This window comes from Wyeomyia smithii, chromosome 1, assembly GCF_029784165.1.
Source record: "Wyeomyia smithii strain HCP4-BCI-WySm-NY-G18 chromosome 1, ASM2978416v1, whole genome shotgun sequence".
Lineage (NCBI taxonomy): Eukaryota > Metazoa > Arthropoda > Insecta > Diptera > Culicidae > Wyeomyia > Wyeomyia smithii.
Window position 1 is genome coordinate 108,942,024 of NC_073694.1, and position 19,387 is coordinate 108,961,410.

The 19,387-nt window shown below is 37.5% G+C and overlaps 2 long non-coding RNA genes across 3 annotated transcripts; one reads left to right on the plus strand and one right to left on the minus strand.

Annotated features, from left to right (window-relative positions):
• Positions 1-1,078: 1,078 nt before the first annotated feature.
• LOC129718469 (uncharacterized) lies at positions 1,079-3,237 on the plus strand. 2 transcript variants are annotated; one of them, XR_008726912.1, is made up of 4 exons: positions 1,079-1,207; positions 1,264-1,384; positions 1,445-1,500; positions 2,981-3,237. It is a non-coding gene; the product is annotated as an uncharacterized LOC129718469 (long non-coding RNA). The 2 variants fall into 2 exon arrangements; XR_008726911.1 differs by having other exon boundaries at positions 1,086-1,212; positions 2,981-3,236.
• An 890-nt stretch (positions 3,238-4,127) lies between these two features.
• On the minus strand, positions 4,128-4,822 carry LOC129731978 (uncharacterized). Its single transcript, XR_008729133.1, has 2 exons — positions 4,615-4,822; positions 4,128-4,552 (listed from the first exon to the last, which is right to left on the minus strand). It is a non-coding gene; the product is annotated as an uncharacterized LOC129731978 (long non-coding RNA).
• Positions 4,823-19,387: the final 14,565 nt, after the last annotated feature.

Below are 19,387 nucleotides of genomic sequence, written 5' to 3' on the forward strand. Positions count from 1 at the left end.
CTTATGGAACCAGCGTTGAACAGCTGCACCGGAAAACATTTATTAGGCTACTGTTCGGCATGTGTTCGACCTGTCTAACAAAATACTTATTAAACATCTGTTGAACCGTTGCTCGACTTTAAGAAGGCTCTTGTTAAACGCGTGTTTAATTGGTAATCGACATATTTTCAGCTCTTTTGGCACAAACAAAATGCAAAATAAAAATTAAATTTTTTTCATTATAATTATTACTATTTGCTCCGTATTAGTTTTTTACTTGTTGATATACCTATGGGTCAATTTTTAATTTATAATAGAAACAATATCCCCTTTTTTATAAACCATCCTCTTTTGTGTTGGGTTCCTGGTGAGATTCGAACTTGCGGTCCATTGCTTGGCAGTCATCGAAGAATGCATCTGAGCTAATCTGTAATATGACGTGTGCTGTGTTTCAAGTGAATATGCTTCTTAACGTTCTGGTCTAACAAACGTTGAACAGGTATTACATAACTGCGGGAATATAAACTTCTTGCACGCAGCTTTAATGTCGAATCCGTTTTCGCGGTGTAGCTACACGAGGACTACACTTGTGCCCTGTAGGTGTTTTTAATGTTTTTAATGAAATAAATAGTATATATATATATATATATATATATATATATATATATATATATATATATATATATATATATATATATATATATATATATATATATATATATATATATATATATATATATATATATATATATAAATATATTTAATTATTTTTTTTCACTGTCTTAATTTTCAAACAAATGTAGCTCGATAAAAAGCAACATCTAACAGTTACTCAGTAATTGAAAATGTAATGTTGTGTATAAGTTAGCATTTGGGAATAAATCTATTGTATTTTATTGAATATATTTATTCTCTTGGAATTAATCGATCCACCGATTCAAGCGACTAGCCTGGATCGATCTTTTATATTATTTTATACGAAATCTATCATTTATATTTTAATATTTCCACAACACATATGGATCTTCTGAAAATTGCGCAAAAACTTGTTGCTGCTCTTCAGTTCAAATCTTCTGGCATCCCTGATCATTGTTATGTTGCTGTCATGTCAGCATCCATCATTCAGTCTTCATTTTTTTTTAATTTATTCCGCAGCTTTAGTCTCCAGTGTTATTGTGTTGCTTGTCTCTGTTTATCGGTTTTGATCGTTTTGATTGAGTGTTCACGAGTGAGGTAATTATAAATATGAAGTGAAATCAAGCAATTAACATTTTTCAATTAAAGGAAATTACTTCTGCGTGGTACAAACCGTCGAAGCTAGCGGTCACTGTGGTTCCGTAGAATTCAGGAAAGACAGCTACCTCAATTTAAGAATTTGGCTTTTATCATTTGCTAGAACATAACGGTAAGTAGGTACAACACTATGCTGTATCGTATTTTAATAATTTTACAATTCCATTTCTAGGAACTTCAATGAAATTTACACCAAAGGAAGATGGTGCATTTGACCGCGATGAGTAGGTGATAAACTATAATTTTGCGTTGTATAAACAGGGATACCATCTGGCCGGAGGTGGAAATCAGGACATTTCATAGTTTCGAAACCCACCCTGGTAGAAACAGTTATAATAAAACCGGAGCGCTAGCCCCGCAATTATTTTGTATGCTAATAGTTGTCCGCGAAGTCTGTGCTTAATAAATAATAAGGTCAAGTTTGTACAGCGTAATGTTCGTACCAATACTTTGCCTTTTATTTGATTTACGCTTTTTTGATTTAACTGTTATAGATGTGAAGAGGCAGATAAATGAGTAGAATGCTTGTTGAGAGGCACACTGTCGCAGTGAAAAAATATGACATCGAGTGGTTCAATTCTGTTAAAACCGAGGGGCATTTCAAAGGCATGCGACACGCCTCGCGGGACAAATTTCTGAGCGGGAAGTGTTGTTGAAATGAGGGACCTAATAGTCACTTCATAATTAGATGTTTAACGATTTCAACACCTAGAAGATTTCTCGTCACTTCGCTGAGATTCAACAGAAGAAAAAATTCGTTTGCGTTGTGTCCCGAAATGGTTCACTTTGAAAACCAGGACAAATGCCAGAATATAAAAAATAAATCAGGACGCTCAAATAGGATCTCAGAATTGGGACATGCTCTGCTAAATCAGGACGGATGGTATCCCTATGTATAAATGTACATATATTATTGTTTTGAACGCTTCGTATCGTATTTGTGATCGAACGCAATTTGGTCGAATCAGTTGAATATATGATCATATGATGTTCACTTATACGAGAGTGTTGCATCGATTAGTTCGTAAAAGGGATACTTGGTCAGCAATAAAAAAAGTGTTAAAAATATCTTTTTTTAACACTTTTACTATTGCTTACGAAGGTTCATTTGTAACTCAAGTGTTTTATAGTAAATTATCATTTGTTTATTTGGGGGCCAATCAATCAACACTATTTTAATGTGAAATTATAATTGTTAGGATTTATTTGCTTTGGCGATTAGGGCTTGTTATTCGTAGGGATTTAAACCTACTTGTCAAGTAAAGAGAACTAATCTTACAACTAATTTAGTTGCTTACTAATTGACTATGAGGAAAGCTTATCGTAGCAATTGGGGATTGCAGCGATTTTTATCGAATGTTGGGAATAATTTTATTTGACATAGCTTCTAACATTTCGATACCAGTAAGTCTGTAAATCGAGTGTACCAAACCAATGATGACGCTTTAAAATCTTTTTCAGAATTTAATTCTGAATCCTTCGAAGCGTTTTTTTCTTGTTGAACATCAACTCGATCAGGTTGGTATTGCATAAAGCATTGCTGGTCTGAAAATTTGTTTGTAAATCAAAAGTTTATTCTTCAAACAAAGTTTAGGGTTACTAGTAATTAGACGTCATAAAAATCATATATATTTATTGCACTATGCCTGTATACTTTCAATTTACTGTTTGAAAATAAGTTTTATGAATAAACTATCTGTTTTTTTAGTTGCTGGAGGAGTGATTACTGATGATGCGGGAGGAGAGGATGGAAATATGTAGCTACAACAAAACGACAACACAGAAAAAGAAAGGTGTAAAAGATTGTGTATTAGGCCACTTTCTGCATAGTTTTAAGTTATATATATTGTTTATTCAAAAGCAAGCTTAATCTGTAATCTGTAAATCTGTATTAGGACATAAAAAAAGATTCAACATTATGTATTCCTACTGAATGTATGAAAATAGAATTATTTTGATTTAATAAAAGGCACTTTTTCATCACACATCAATAAATTTTTAATCGGTCTCGATTCTTTCCAGTAGGGCGCTTAGTACTCAGTATTATTGCAAAAGAAAAATTGAATTTCGATATCTTTCGTGTTATAAATTCAAGCTTTATGCAATGCAATGACGCAACCGGTTACGGAACACCGGAACCAAGGTGAACGCGAAAGACGATTCTGATAGAAATTATTGTAGTGAATATTTAACTGGGGCTAACAGCAAAGTCATGAAAACGCTGTTAGACGCACCCAAATTTATGTTTCTTTATTTGATTTTTACTGATTATGCTTTGATATGAAATAACCCAAGGAACAATTTGGAAGCCGTTATAAGAGCATATGTCGAACAAAAGCAGTGTAGAAGCAACCGGTGCTGAATAAACAACACGTTGAATTATTTGTTGTACAAACGTTGCCAGTGTTCTTTGTTTATGTACTTATCCAACAATGGAACTCTAGCTTAACAGAAGTTGTTTAAGCGTTTGCAAAAGATTACCAGCAACACTAACATCTATGTGCTGCGTAACGGCGCTTTAAAGGGCTCCATTCATCAGTGGCGTTATCGCTTAATATAAACTATTTGAACGTATCAAACGGCAACCCGGCAACTGTTATTCTGCAAGTGTTGTTCAAGTGCTGCATACATTAGTTTGAAATCTTTCTACATGCAATTCTTCAGTTCTTCTAGACGCGAACGTTAGATCACTAGTTTTGTGAAACATCCTTCTAAACGCGTCGTATGGTTGGTTTATTACAGTACACTGTAATAAGTAAAAGTTTTTTTTTAAATTGCTTGCAAAGAGTTTTGTAATTTTATAGCTTATTAAGCTATTAATAGACGCATTTCGGTAAAACAAAAGATTAATAAGCTGGTACTCAACTCACGTGACTGTTGGGTAATGATCTTGTTTATTAGTAAACCAAAGGTTGCTCTAATGGTAATAATAATTTAAGCGAACATTTAGTTAGCTAAATGTAAACTAATATTAAGAAAAAATATACAATGTGCAATGAAAAAAGTCCCGAAAGAGTCGTTTATTAAAACATAAACATTTCATTTCTTACATTCAACAGGAATACAGGGTGTTGAACCTTTTTTGCCCAGGTTCTAGTCTTTAATTACATCTAGATTAACAAATTACAGATAGCTTGGTATCGAATAAAAAAATAACTGAAGATAACTTAGAACTACGATACTCAATATTCAACACGATCGCTCTCCTCTTCTGTGTCGCTGTTTTCTTGTGCTGTTCCGTTCTTTTTTCCCGTATCATCAGTGGTCATACATTCAGCAACTAAAAACAGATCAACAGGTAAAAAAGGTATAAAATACATGAATATATAGAAAACTGATTACTTGCAACAGAAGTGATGTTTTCTTTGATCTCCGGTGAACTGTCGAGCAGCGCAGCGGCTTCACAACGTTTCATGGAATTCCTCGTGACTGACTTTTAGAAAAGGTTCCATCAATTTGACGTTGAAGCTCCAATTGATACTCTTGACAATTTCGTAGCATGTATTTTATCCATTGACCGTATTTGCCACATTACTTATCTTTTCCATCATAAAATTGTGACGTCACACCCCGCGCAGAAAATACCTTATGTTCCGTCACGCAGAATTTTGTGATACGGTACATTTCAGCTTAGTCCGAAAGACAGTAAACCTTCCGTTGAAAGAAATGAAAAACAGGTAGAGTGTAGAACCAGGACACGGCCGCCTGCCGTTGTCCCCTAAAAACAAGATCATTTGTAAAGAAAGCAGGAAAGATCTTGAAGAAAGACCGCGAACGGTTCTGCTAAGCAAACGTTGGCGAAACATTTGGTTTCCTTGACAGAGGACCGCGTACGGCTCTGCCAACATACTAGGTATCAACAGATTATGCAATAGGCGGCAAAGAACTTCGCGCAGCCTTCTGCTGTGCTACAGGCAAACAAACTCGAATAAAATAAACAAGTTTTGTGTTGTAAACAAAATAGAAGTCGCCGGTTCAACGGTGTTGATGCTCTCGCATGCGTTCTATCGTACATGCGGTACTAGATTATAGGTTAAGAGATTAGTAAGGTAAACAGAGAGTGGAGAAAGTCTCTCTCTCTGAGTTACCGGTAGGGTATATTTAAGTAGTGATGTACGAAAATAAAGTCAGTTAGTCCACGTTAATCTGTTCCGCGCCAATTGCGCGTACAGGGTTTTCTGGAGAAAGTCCTGGTAGGTTATACCCAGGATATAGGTATACCTACACATGTGGTGACAGCGAAAGAAAAACAAAACGCCAGTTCTGACTGAGTGACTATGAAAACCGAGTGGACTTAACATTCAATTAGAAAATCGTGAGGATAACAGTAAATTAAGTGAAAGCGTAACTATTTCGTCGCTGAAGGGCTGCGCTATGCGCGTTTTGTATTTTCATCATCCAGAACTTAACTAGAAAATCGTGAGGATAGGAGTACACACATTTGGTGACAGGCGGTTCAGGAAAGGAACCCTGCAAGGACATTCGTGGTTAACGCATTTGGTGACAAGCGGTCGTCCCACGCCGGGAACTGATTTTAATAAGTATCAAGTGAGCATTTTCTGTGTTTTGAACGGTTTGTTGAATGCGCATACGGTTTTCGGTTCTGTCGGTTTGATAAAACGGTGAACAATTACAGTGTTTTTGCAAGTAATTAATTCTAACTCCAATTTTTCAATAAGTGTTAAAAGAACGGAAAAAACTAAACGTGCCCTATTGTGTTTTTTTTATGTTTTAAGTGATGAAGACCAAAGAAAAAAAACGAAACCAAATCTCGCAATTAGCCAGTTAATGATAACGGCCGGAAAAAAAGAAACACATGCAGTAAGTGACTTATTAACACCTCTACGGCCTCAACATATTGGAACAGCCAGACATATTGGAATAGCCAGACAACTGTGAATTATCGTATTAAGAAGGTGCCGAAGTTACGTAGTGGAAATTAAAGTAGAGATGTCCACGACAATGGCCGGCTTTATACCAAGGATATTCGGGTGAGAAGCACATAGTAAGAAAAATTTATGTTTAAATATTGCAGCTGAATTTTTTTTGTACCGTTCGACGCAGTAAAATTTGTGAATTAACATCTATTGAATTTTTTTTTTAAAAACTGATAGAACAAAAAATTACCAAATACAAAGCCAAAATTACCAAATACAAAGCCATGAGCTATTGGCGATAGAAGAGAACGACGGAGAGATACACATTAGGAGACATAAATGACCTTGGAGACTACAATAGGCAAACTACAATCGTAACAATTCTTCAGTGGTTCGTAATTATAACGATTTACAGGTTATCACATCTACTTGGGTCGAGAGGCCAATTTGTATAAACAATCAGTTCGCGCCGCTGCTGCGCGGGTGATCTTATTTCTCAAACGGCTAAAAATAAAACTCTCGGCACGACAAATGCACGCAAGCGATTTTCGTTCATTTGCCCACAAAATAATTAAAGTGGCAGAGCGGGAAGCAAACGGGCGCTAGCAAATCGAATTTAAGAACGCAAACAGGTACTCGCAGAGTTGCGCACATGGAGCTCACCTTAATTATTCTAAGAGAGAGTTTTAGCACACGGGTGGCTACGTCATCGTTAGCAAATATAAAGGGGCAAAGTCGCATTTCATTAATGTCCAATAAAGAGCGTGAGAGCGGTAACTACGAATTGCGCGCTCACACGTTGCATTCAAAAGTTAGTCAGTTGTACTAATTGTCGGGTACGCTGTCTCTGTTTATGAATTTTGCAGTGTTATTACGATCAGCTGTGCCAGCCACGGCCAAGGTCGTATTTTGTAAGCATCAATTTTAATGGCCAATGGTAAGAACGTTTTGCTACCATACATGGCTTACCAGTAGCGGTGAATTGCTAAGAGGGTAAAAAAATGGATACATCTATAAGCGCAACGCGCGCAGCGATGGTGACATATCCACCGGTAGAGTAAATAGTAACCGACGGCAGAGATATATAATGTTGGAAGTTTACGTTAAAATATTATTTCATGAATAAGGAATGGCACCTTACGCCATCTAATGTAAACATTTACAATCTTTGATTAATTTAATTACACTAAATAGAAATGGTTTTTTTTTAAATATTCATTTATTTATTATGAAAACCTAAAGTTATTTTATTTAATTAATAAAGATAAACGTTGAACCGTTGACACTAAATGGTTCGAAACTTGGTGTTCAGATTTTCTGATGGCGCGACGAAGAAATTAGAGTCGGTCACGCTACGTTATCACATCTGGTCAACAGAATCGTTAGTGATACCTAGGAAAAAGAGGAAGAAGGCTACAGAAGCCTTTTATAGTCTTACAGTATTTATTCCGCAGTACCTTTTATTGTTTTTTAAGAAATATATATAAAATTTTATATTAATAATGGAGTACACGTTTCCAAAAGCAGATGCCATGCAGTGCATCCCAGAATTTGATGGATCGCTAGACGGACTAGAAGCGTTCGTTTATCATATCGAGCATTTTGCTCGGGAGATACCAGAAGGAGTATCACACGCTCCACTGGTTTATATCATTCTATTAAAACTAAAAGGCAGAGCTGCTGCCGCAATACATAGAATTAACGCAAATGCTTGGCCACAGGTTAAGCAGAATTTATTAAAGAAATTTGGGGATATTATACGCATAGAGGCAGTTATAAATCAAGTAGAAACATTGAAACAGGAAGCGAATGAGACCTTTCCTGATTATAAAAAGAGGATATTAAAAATTAAGGAGCAAATCGACTCCTACGAAACTAATTGTACGAAGTCATGCATGATAGTTAGTCTTCGATTACATTTTATGGCGGGTTTGTGTGACACCGCATTGAAAGAAGCTGAAATTATATTTGTAAATTCGGTGCCCCGTTGGAACTAGTCACAGACAACGGCGCAAATTTTGTGAGCTCACTGATGAAAGAGGTGTGCAAAATTTTAAAGATTAAGAAAATTACTACTAGCCCGTATCATCCACAGGCTAACTTAGTAGAGAGGTCGAACCGCGAGTTAAAAACGTATTTGAGACAATTTATTGGCGGAAAGCCGCACACATGGGACGAGTTGTTACCGTTTTTCACGTTCGAATACAATACATTAGTAAACTCGTCCACAGGGTATACGCCGTTCGAATTATTGTACGGACGGATAGCTCGAATCCCGACTTCAATCTATAAGCGGAACGGAGTGGAGAAGATGACATATGATGCATACACACATGAAATGAAGAAAATATTTTACGATTTACATGCAAACGCACAAGCCAACCTGAAAAGGAGTAAAGAGAACCGCAAACAAATTTACGACAGATCATCTAATGATTACAAACCCATGTGGGGTGAACAAGTATTAGTGAAGGCCGTAGCGATTGGTGCAGGCCAAAAGCTTCAGAACATATGGAGAGGACCATATGAAGTAGTGGACATTCCAAGCGAAATGACCACAGTAATTAGAAACGGCAATCGTTTAGAAAAAGTTCATAATAACCGGCTTAAGCGTTATTATGACTGAATATATGAACTTAAACTATGCTTTCAAGGTTAACGGACAGAATATATTTAATGAAATACGATATTGGATGGCATGAGTTATAATAGCAAGCACCTAAAACTGTATAAAAAAGTAAGGTGGAAGTAAAATATAGGCGTGAAGAAATACGAAAAGTCGCCGAAAAATATGAATGATTTTATTGACGGGAGTCCATAAACAGAACCAAACGGAAAAAAGTATACTGAAGTAAAGGCGTGAAGAAATACGAAAAGTCGCCGAAAAAGATGAATGATTTTATTGACGGGAATTAATAGGCAGAACCAAACGGAAGAAAGCATACTGAAGTAAAGGCGTGAAGAAATGGAATAAGTCGCCGAAAAAGATATACAGCCTTTGATGATATTAGTCAAATGGCATGACACAGTTGAAAAAAATTAAATACGAATGAAGGCGTGAGGGACGAGGAACCCCGCCGATAAAGGTTAAATAAACAAAAAACTTGGGGAATTCAAATTACTAGAATGATCTGGATGGTTGTAATGGATCAAAAGAGTTGAAAGAATTTAGAACAGCATCTGTTCTTTTGTAAAATGCAAATGTTAACATGGGAAAGAAATTATAGTGAACAAAAGACCTCATGAAAACGAGGTTTGATAGCTATTGGCTTAAAAGGAAAACGAAGAAGAATATCGATGGATGCTGTATAGGGAAATTTTTTTGCGATGGAGATGACTTAAATGACGGACAACAATAGAACTAGGAAAGACATTTGAAAAGAGGGCTGAGCTTTCCAGACGAAAAGACTACTGACTTTAGGGGATTCCAGCTATTCTTTCATTAGTTAAGGTTGTGTGAGTGTATACATCGGAAGTAATTAACCCGGAATGGTTGAGGTGAATGCTGACTGAAAGAGTAAACAAGGGAGTAATTAACCCAGAATGAGTGAGTGTGCGAGATTTTTATTTTATTTCCTAACCTTCTTATCTTTCAGGAATCACTAGAGCGGGCGGTCGCACCTTCGGATGGAAGGAGGAGAGGAAATATGCAGACTACTGCATACCAGGAGAAGTGTAAGTAGTGTAAGTATGACAGTATGACAGTAGCAAGAGACAAATCGAAAATTAAATAATTACAGATTCAAAAAGAGATGCAAAAGATAAAAGAATAAAGCAGATGAGAAAGTGACGGGACATTTAAAGTGCAAATAGAAGATGATATGAGGTGTTAAGAACACGCCAGTTATTAGATGAACATTGTAAATGGAGACAGAAGAAAACGATAAATATTTAATCAACGCGGTTTGTACAATGTAAAGATTTATTTATGAATCAGACAGGAAATACTCGACAAAGGAAAAGAAAAGATTGAACCAATGCGGTTTGTTCGATGAAAACATGATGAAACAAAAATAGAGAGATGAAAAAATAATACATTGTGCGGAAACAGATTTATTTTATTGAAAACTGTTATTAGAAGAAGGAGGAAAATATTTGGAAAGAACGCAAAATGAAGAAAATATGTAACCAAAGCAAAGAATTGATGCTATTTTTTAAAATTGAAGAAAGTTATTTGAACTCTTTTTGATGAAAAAAAAGCGTTAATAATGGGCCACAAGACAAGTTAAACTGATATTTTAAAGCGGAAAGTAAAAGCCTAATACAGATAAATGGATTAATATGTGTCGAAATGATTTTAAATGTGAAAAAAAAAACATCAAATATCAAAGTTAGAGAGTGCATAATGGAAAAGAAGTAAACAATGCACAATTGAATGTTATATTTGTAAAATCAGATGAATCAAATACTGAAATACTAAATCAAATCTAATACAAATGATGTACAACTTAGTAGGGGGAAAAACCGAATTATGTCATCCGAACAAGAAGAGAAATACGGGCCTAGATTGTAAGTAGAAGCCTAGGGTAGATAATAGAATGTAGAATGTGTAGAATGAAGCCCGTACGCGAGTGAACAGTAATTTTTAACAGCAAGTGGAAAAAGTAACAAAACGAAAAAAAGAATTGATGAAATAATGGCAAAAAAATTATGCACCACTTGCTAAGTAGGGCAGCTAGCATCTAAGAATTGACAACGAGACGAGTTCCCGATCCTCGAAGACGACCGAGGTGATTACAACGGATGCTGAGATGGGGGCATACCATAATGCCCAGTATGACGCGAAAAGGGAAGCAGACGGTTGTGAGGGGAGTTGAACGGCGGGTGTCTGTGGTCGAGATGGATGTAAAGCCAAACGTTATTACCAAGAGGAGACGAGCAGTATCCAGTTTTTGATCCCTGAAGAGGTCAGATGTGCAACAGAACTCAATCAATGCGGCTCATGGTCGAGCCAGAATCGACGCTTCAGTGCGAAGACGAAATATATATTACTCATTGAGAGTTATTGACTTCTACAAATGAGGATTCGAGGTCAAAGCCAAACAAGCAAAATGACGCTATAAAATTTTGCTCGTGTTTAATCAACTATGGTCTTTACGCACTACGCTTTGAAAATGTGCACACATGCTAGCGGGTAATTGGACACCCCGCGCAGACAGTTAAAGATGATAAACCAAGTGACTGCATTATGCAACAGAGCCAGTGGCAATCGCAAATCTTTTCGCCACACGGCGCGTAACAATACTATTAGCCAAACAAAAAAATACAGCCGATCTATGTCAAAGGGACACGGCTAACCCAACATTAAAGTTCAACAACACACTCTGAACAATCGTAAAACAACCAGCTGAACTGCAGCCTTAAATTAAAGTGCAATGATAACCATTGAACTATTGCAAATAACCCGATGAAGCCTTAAAGATGAGTTCGCGAGGATGACATCACAAACAACCGATAAGAACCTCTACTGCCAGACGCACCCTCCCGTTTCAAACCCCCTGTAACCCGTCGCTTGAATCCGACAGCCAAGCAACGGATATCTACAAGGCGCAGCGCACCAGGCGAGCGAACATTTGTCAATTTGTTATGAAGAAAATCCATGTCTGAAAACGTTAATTTATGTAGAAATGATATGTATCACTATTGTAATTAATTGAATTTTACGTGCAAAGGAAAGAAGGAATATCATGAAAACGAATATGTATATAATAGCATAAAAACGCGAAAAATAATTGTTATGAAAAACACACCTATCGGCCGTCAGAACGGACCATGTGACCATCATCTCTTCTAGATAATGGCCAACTAGGCGGGGTGGCAGATGTGACGTCACACCCCGCGCAGAAAATACCTTATGTTCCGTCACGCAGAATTTTGTGATACGGTACATTTCAGCTTAGTCCGAAAGACAGTAAACCTTCCGTTGAAAGAAATGAAAAACAGGTAGAGTTTAGAACCAGGACACGGCCGCCTGCCGTTGTCCCCTAAAAACAAGATCATTTGTAAAGAAAGCAGGAAAGATCTTGAAGAAAGACCGCGAACGGTTCTGCTAAGCAAACGTTGGCGAAACATTTGGTTTCCTTGACAGAGGACCGCGTACGGCTCTGTCAACATACTAGGTATCAACAGATTATGCAATAGGCGGCAAAGAACTTCGCGCAGCCTTCTGCTGTGCTACAGGCAAACAAACTCGAATAAAATAAACAAGTTTTGTGTTGTAAACAAAACAGAAGTCGCCGGTTCAACGGTTTTGATGCTCTCGCATGCGTTCTATCGTACATGCGGTACTAGATTATAGGTTAAGAGATTAGTAAGGTAAACAGAGAGTGGAGAAAGTCTCTCTCTCTGAGTTACCGGTAGGGTATATTTAAGTAGTGATGTACGAAAATAAAGTCAGTTAGTCCACGTTAATCTGTGTGTATTAATTCCGCGCCAATTGCGCGTACAGGGTTTTCTGGAGAAAGTCCTGGTAGGTTATACCCAGGATATAGGTATACCTACACAAAATTTTTCTAAAAAGTCAAAAGATATGTTGAGAAAGTTATACACATTTTTTAAGTTAAACAGCATGATACACTGGTCGACATAAGCGAAAAAATGTTGCTTTAAAGCTCGAAATAGATGCTCTAGAAAAATTAAAGCTTTTTAACCATTCCTGTCAATTTTGGTGCTCCTAGCCATTACCAAAACGGGTTTATTTACGTGAGTGTTCGTATAGTAATAACTCACCGGGTCCGTCGCTTCAATGTTATGTTTATTAGAAAACTCATGTAAATCTCTGAAAAAAATGTTGGTAGCTGGGGGCACCAAAATTCACAGCAATGGCTAAAAATTCATAATCTTTCTTTTTTTCTAGTTTGAACTTTAAGACCACACCTGTGTTGACCAGTGTAATTATTATATAAAATCGTCAGCTATCTCTCTCTCTCTTTCTTTCTTTCTCTCTCTCTCTTTCCTCCTCTCTCTCTTTCTTTCTTACTCTCTCTCTCCTTCTTACTCTCACTCTCTCTCTTTCTTACTCTCGCTTTCTTACTCTCTCTCTCTCTCTTTCTTACTCTTTCTCTCTTTCTTACTCTCTCTCTTTCTTACTCGCTCTCTCTTTTTTACTCTCTCTCTCTCTCTTTCTTACTCTCTCTTTCTCTTACTTACTCTCTTACCCTTTCATACTCTCTCTAAAGTTGGATTAGATTTAGGAGTTAGATCAGCAGTTTATTACAAATACGTTTGGGTTTCACTATTTGCTATCAACCCTCGCAAAACATTTAACACATAACACATTATTTTTGATAAACAGACATTTTTGCCTAAAATAAAAACCACATTTTGGATTTATAAAGAAAAAATAGTTGTGAGCTATTTATTTTAAAATATACTGATTTTCATGATCAAATTAATAGGTTTATTGGGTCCTAAAGCTATACCGGTTTTTAAATATCATTTGAAAAAGCCGCGTTTCCTGAGCAAAACGTGATTTTCAAAAAACGTTTATCGTTTTCCTTCGATTTTTAAATGAAGAATAAAAAAAATCTCGAATGGTCTTAGATGACGTTTCGCCCATGTACGGTATATGAGAGAACTGTCATTTAAGGCATTTCGAGCAGATTTTTATCCTTCATTTAAAATCAAAGGAAAATGATAAACATTTTTTAAAAATCACGTTTTGCTCAGAAAGTTGCACTCTTCCAGCTGATATATAAAAATCAGAAAACCGTTTAAAACTTTAGGACCCCATTGCGTATTTCTACAAAAAAAAAAGAAAAAAAAATGTAAATATTTTTTTTAAAGTGTTTTTTTTTAAATCTTTTTTTATTTATCAAAACTACAAAAAGTTTGCTAAAAAATTGATGGTTGTCTGATCATAATGAAATGAGAAAAAAAGGTCAGAATTTTCTTAAATAAAGTAAAAAAATCAGAGCTGCAACGGTTGCCGCAAAAAATGTAGACAGTAATTTCGTCTTTCCAGAAAAAATATAGACTGTGAGCCAAAAAAAAAGTATAGAAAGAAAACTACGTAAATCTTAGGGGCCATCCACATACCACGAGGACAGATTTAAAACGATTTTCACCGCATCTCACTCCTAAAAAGAATTGCCGTGCCGGTTCCTTGAAAGCAATTCATAATGAACGTTAAATTTATCTGCGAGTTTGAAAATGCACTATGAGAAGAAGGGATCTAAAGTTTAGTCACTGTATATTTTACTAGTTTGGCGGGCAGGATTCGGGAACCAATTTATACTGTTATAAAAGAATCAGTCGTATGGAATCTCCAATACCTGGATCCCGTTATAACAGCTTTAATTGATTCCCGAATCCCCTCCGCCAGATTGGTGAAACATACAGTGATTATAATATTAAGTGGAACGTTCTATATGCATCAGTCTTCATATCGTCGGTTAAGTGCAACACTGGCACAACTCAAAATTTTGCATTTTTAGTTTTGGATGGCAAACGATGCCAAATACTGTAAATTTGCCTCCGACAACACCCTGTTTCGAAATTCACAAAATCACCAGAGCTATGAATAGAAATGCTTTCGCTGCACAAATCGAAATTTCTCTATAAAGTTAGTAAAAAAGATTTTAACGTGCTCAAAATATGTGCTTAATAGACCTAAAAGTGTTAGATAAGGATTGGAAATCATAAACTTTAAAGTTTTCTTGAAAATAGAAAAAAAAAATTTCGACGTTAATTTTCAAACGCGTTTTTCTCGAAACTATTTTTGGGTTGTACCAGTGTTGCACGGAACCGACGATATAGTTACTCACCTGTCCATCGCGGTCAAATAGTGGATCATATGCAAGATCTTCGCTTCGATGTATAATTGCAGTATTGGAACCAGGTAGCATATAAGAAGTAGCAATTGGTTGCTCTGTTTCAAATTCTTCTATGAGTTTGCAGACCAAATTAGTATCAACGTTTACCGCAGACGTTTTTTCAATGGTTACTAACATCATTAAAGTACCTAAAAATAGAAATGTAGCATTATTCGGACATAATGGGGTACAAACCTTTGTTTTCTTGCAAACGGTTGATATCAAATTCTTGAATTGATGTAGCTGCCCTTTTCAACCTTTTCTTAGGTGGCACTGCTGTATCGGAGGTATCCATTGACCGTTGTTCTGTCAGATAGGAATGCATCTTCCTCTTCTGCCTCATCAAATGTTGAAATGTTCTTTTTTTTATTATACAGGAAATGTTACCTCTGTTAGGTTTGGAAGACGCAATTTTCGGCTATATTAGGGTGTCAGAAAAGAAATTTTCCGTCAATTCATTGCGGCGGAACCACAGTTATCACTCGCTGGCTTTGTATCACACAGAAGAAATTTCCTGTAGATGAAAGATAATAAGCGAATAGGTTGATCTGACTTCATATTCACAATTACTTTGCATAACGAAAACTTAGTTTATTTTGCGAAGTAACTCGTAGACCTTCGTAGTCGTGAATATGTTGCTTGTTTTCAAGCTGCTTTTTTTAGAAAATAAAACAATAAAAATGAATAATATAATACTTATAAAAAGTATATATGGAGCAATATATCCACAGAAACCTAGACAGAAACGTTAAAAATAAAGTCGATGAGCATTAAAAATTTTCGTAAACATCATTGAAGAGAGAAAATACCAATGTCGGCGCACGGCTTGACAGTTGCTTACATCCGCACACGCAACTAAAACCAAAATTTGCTGACTATTCTGTAGATCTGGCATGCCTGATTATGTCAAATTAGCCGGTACGCTTTGTTTAGAGGCGTGTGCAAAAAGCTAATATTCCAGCAGCTATGCAATGCCTGTTCAACATTTAATAGACCAGAATGTTTAGAAGCATATTCACTTTAGACACAGTACACGCCATATTACAGATTAGCTCAGATGCATTCATCGATGACCGCCAAGCAATGGATCGCAAGTTCGTATCTCAACAGAAACTGAACAAAAGAGGATGATTTTAAGAGGGTGGTATTTCCTTCTAATATAAATTAAAAATTTACCCATAACGTTTCGACAAGCAAAGAACTAATAAAGCTTTTTAGGTTTAAATTAGTTTATTTGACACGGCACGATACATTTTCTGTTTTACTGAGCCAAGTACAATTCGTATTAATTCTACGTTAGCAGGGAAAAGAGGGAGGCCTTTTCTTTATTCTCGCGGCCGACTACGAGCTAGTGGGGATTTAAGGTGAGAGGAGGGGAGATACAATTTTGACTTAAAACTATTTTGGAACTTTGTTTTTCAACTGGTAGAGCAATTGTATTCTTGTTTGTTGTGGGTTCAAAATATTTGTGTAAGCATAGATGCGGGCTCTTCGTTTCCGTGTCTTCAGCATAGCATATTTGTATCCTTAATCTGACAAATAGACAAAGAAAATTTTAAATTTTAATGTCAGCGTTTTTCAGAAAGCAGTATAGCTGTGTCATGTACTGGAGATCACCGCTTCCCAGAATGTCTCTAACGGGTACGTTCGGTTGTTTTCCTCGGGCCCGAAGGGAATCTATAAGCTCGGACCTAACACCACAGTATTCGGTACACGACCAAACAACATGCTCGATGTCATGGTAGCCATCGCCACAAACGCAGTGATTACTGTCTACAAGCCCTATACGAAAGAGATGCGTGTTTAACGTGTAGTGATTGGACATAAGTCTGGACATCACGCGAATGAAGTCCCGACCTACATCCAACCCCTTGAACCATGCTTTCGTCGATACCTTAGGAAAAATGGAATGTAGCCACCGTCCCAGTTCATCTGAGTTCCATGATGATTGCCAACTGTTGAGTGTTCTCTGACGCAAAATGCTATAAAATTCATCATAAGCAATTGGTCTTACATAAATATCGCCGTCAATAGCACCCACCTTAGCTAAAGCGTCAGCCTTTTCATTGCCCGGAATGGAACAATGAGAAGGGACCCACGCTAAGGTAACCCGGTAGTTTTTATCTGTTGAAGCACTTAAAAACCGCCGTATTTTCCCCAGGAAATACGGGGTGTGCTTCACAGTCTTCATCGATCGCAGAGCCTCAATGGCACTGAGACTATCTGTGAAGATGAAGTAGTGGTCTGTGGGTAGGGTTTCGATGATTCCAAGAGAGTACTGAATAGCAGCAAGTTCTGCGACGTACACGGAAGCAGGAGCATCGAGTTTGTAGGAGGCGGTAAAATTTTCGTGGAAAACACCGAAGCCAGTGGACTCATCTAGATTAGATCCGTCAGTGTAAAACCTTTTATCATAACTAACATGTTTAAACTTATTCGAAAAAATCTTAGGGATCTCTTGGGGTCGCAATTGATCCGGGATACCAGAAATGTCTTGTTTCATGGTGGTGTCGAAGAATATAGCATTATTAGAAGTATCTAAAAGTGCGACATTGGAGGAATCGTATGAAGAAGGATTAATATCTTGAGCCATATAGTCAAAATATAAAGTCATAAATCTGGATTGAGATTGAAGGTCGACCAACCTCTCGAAATTTTCAATTACTAATGGGTTCATAACTGTGCATCGAATTAGCAACCGGTAAGAGAGATTCCAAAAACGATGTTTCAACGGAAGAATACCCGCTAACACTTCAAGACTCATCGTATGGGTCGACTGCATGCAACCCAAGGCAATACGCAAACAACGATATTGTATTCTCTCTAATTTTATAATGTGCGTGTTCGCGGCGGAGCGAAAGCAGAAACAGCCGTACTCAAGAACTGACAATATCGTTGTTTGGTAAAGCCTTAGAAGGTCTCCTGGGTGGGCTCCCCACCAGGTTCCGGTAATCGTACGAAGAAAATTAATCCTCTGTTGGCATTTTCGTGTCAGATACCTAATATGACAAGCCCAGGTGCATTTAGAGTCGAACCAGACCCCGAGATATTTAGCGACTAAAACCTGAGAGATCGTTTTACCCGTTAGTAGGAGCTGCAGCTGAGCTGGGTTATGCTTCCTAGAAAAAACGACCAACTCAGTTTTCTCCGGAGAGAATTCGATACCCAGCTTAAGAGCCCATTCAGACAAATTGTCTAAGGTATCTTGCAATGGTCCTTGCAGATCGCTAGCCTCGCTACCAGTAATGGATACAACGCTATCGTCTGCAAGTTGCCTTAGCGTGCATGAATTTGCAAGACATTCATCGATGTCATTGACGTAAAAATTATATAAGAGAGGACTTAAACATGAGCCCTGGGGAAGGCCCATGTAACTAATTCGGGAAGTTGTCGAATCGCCATGTGAGAAATACATATGCTTTTCTGACAACAAATTGAGCAAAAAGTTATTCAGATTTAGTGAAAGTCCCTGCGAATGAAGTTTCGCGCTTAAAACTTCTACAGAGACAGAGTCAAAAGCCCCCTTAATATCCAAGAACGCAGAAGCCATTTGCTCTTTTCGAGCAAATGCGAGTTGAATTTCAGTAGAAAGCAACGCTAGGCAATCGTTCGTCCCTTTGCCCCGGCGAAAGCCAAATTGAGTATCTGAAAGTAAACCGTTTGTTTCGACCCATTTGTCTAACCGTAAGAGGATCATTTTCTCCATTAATTTCCGGAGGCAAGAGAGCATCGCAATCGGCCTATATGAATTGTGATCAGAGGCAGGTTTCCCGGGTTTCCGAATAGCAATGACTTTTACCTCCCTCCAGTCATGCGGAACAATATTAAGCTCAAAAAACTTGTTGAACAAGTCCAACAAGCGTCTTTTTGCAGAGTCGGGTAGATTCTTCAACAGGTTGAATTTTATTCTATCTAACCCTGGAGCCTTATTGTTGCACGACAGGAGAGCCATTGAAAATTCCAACATCGAAAATGGAGGCTCTTCCGTAGTTACTATAAACGCGTCGCGAAAGGTTTTCTGTTCCGGTACAGAATCCGGACAGACCTTTTTGGCAAAATCGAGTATCCAGCGATCTGAATACTCCTCACTCTCATTCGAAACGTCACGGTTCCGCATGCGCCTGGCGGTAACCCAAAGAGTGCTCATCGCTGTTTCCCTCGACAACGCGTTTACGAACCGCCGCCAGTACCCGCGTTTTTTCGCCATTACTAAGCTCTTCATCTGCCTGCCCAGTGCCTCGTACTTTCGTAGTAGGTTGACAGTGCCGTACTCCCGGTAGTCCTTATACGCCGCGGACCTTCGCGCGTACAGCTCAGAGCACTCTTTGTCCCACCATTTGTTGGGAGGGCGTTGTCTAATCGTTACCCCGGGTATCGGTTTCGTCTGAGCTTGCGTCGCGGCGTCGATTATCAAGCCAGCTAAGA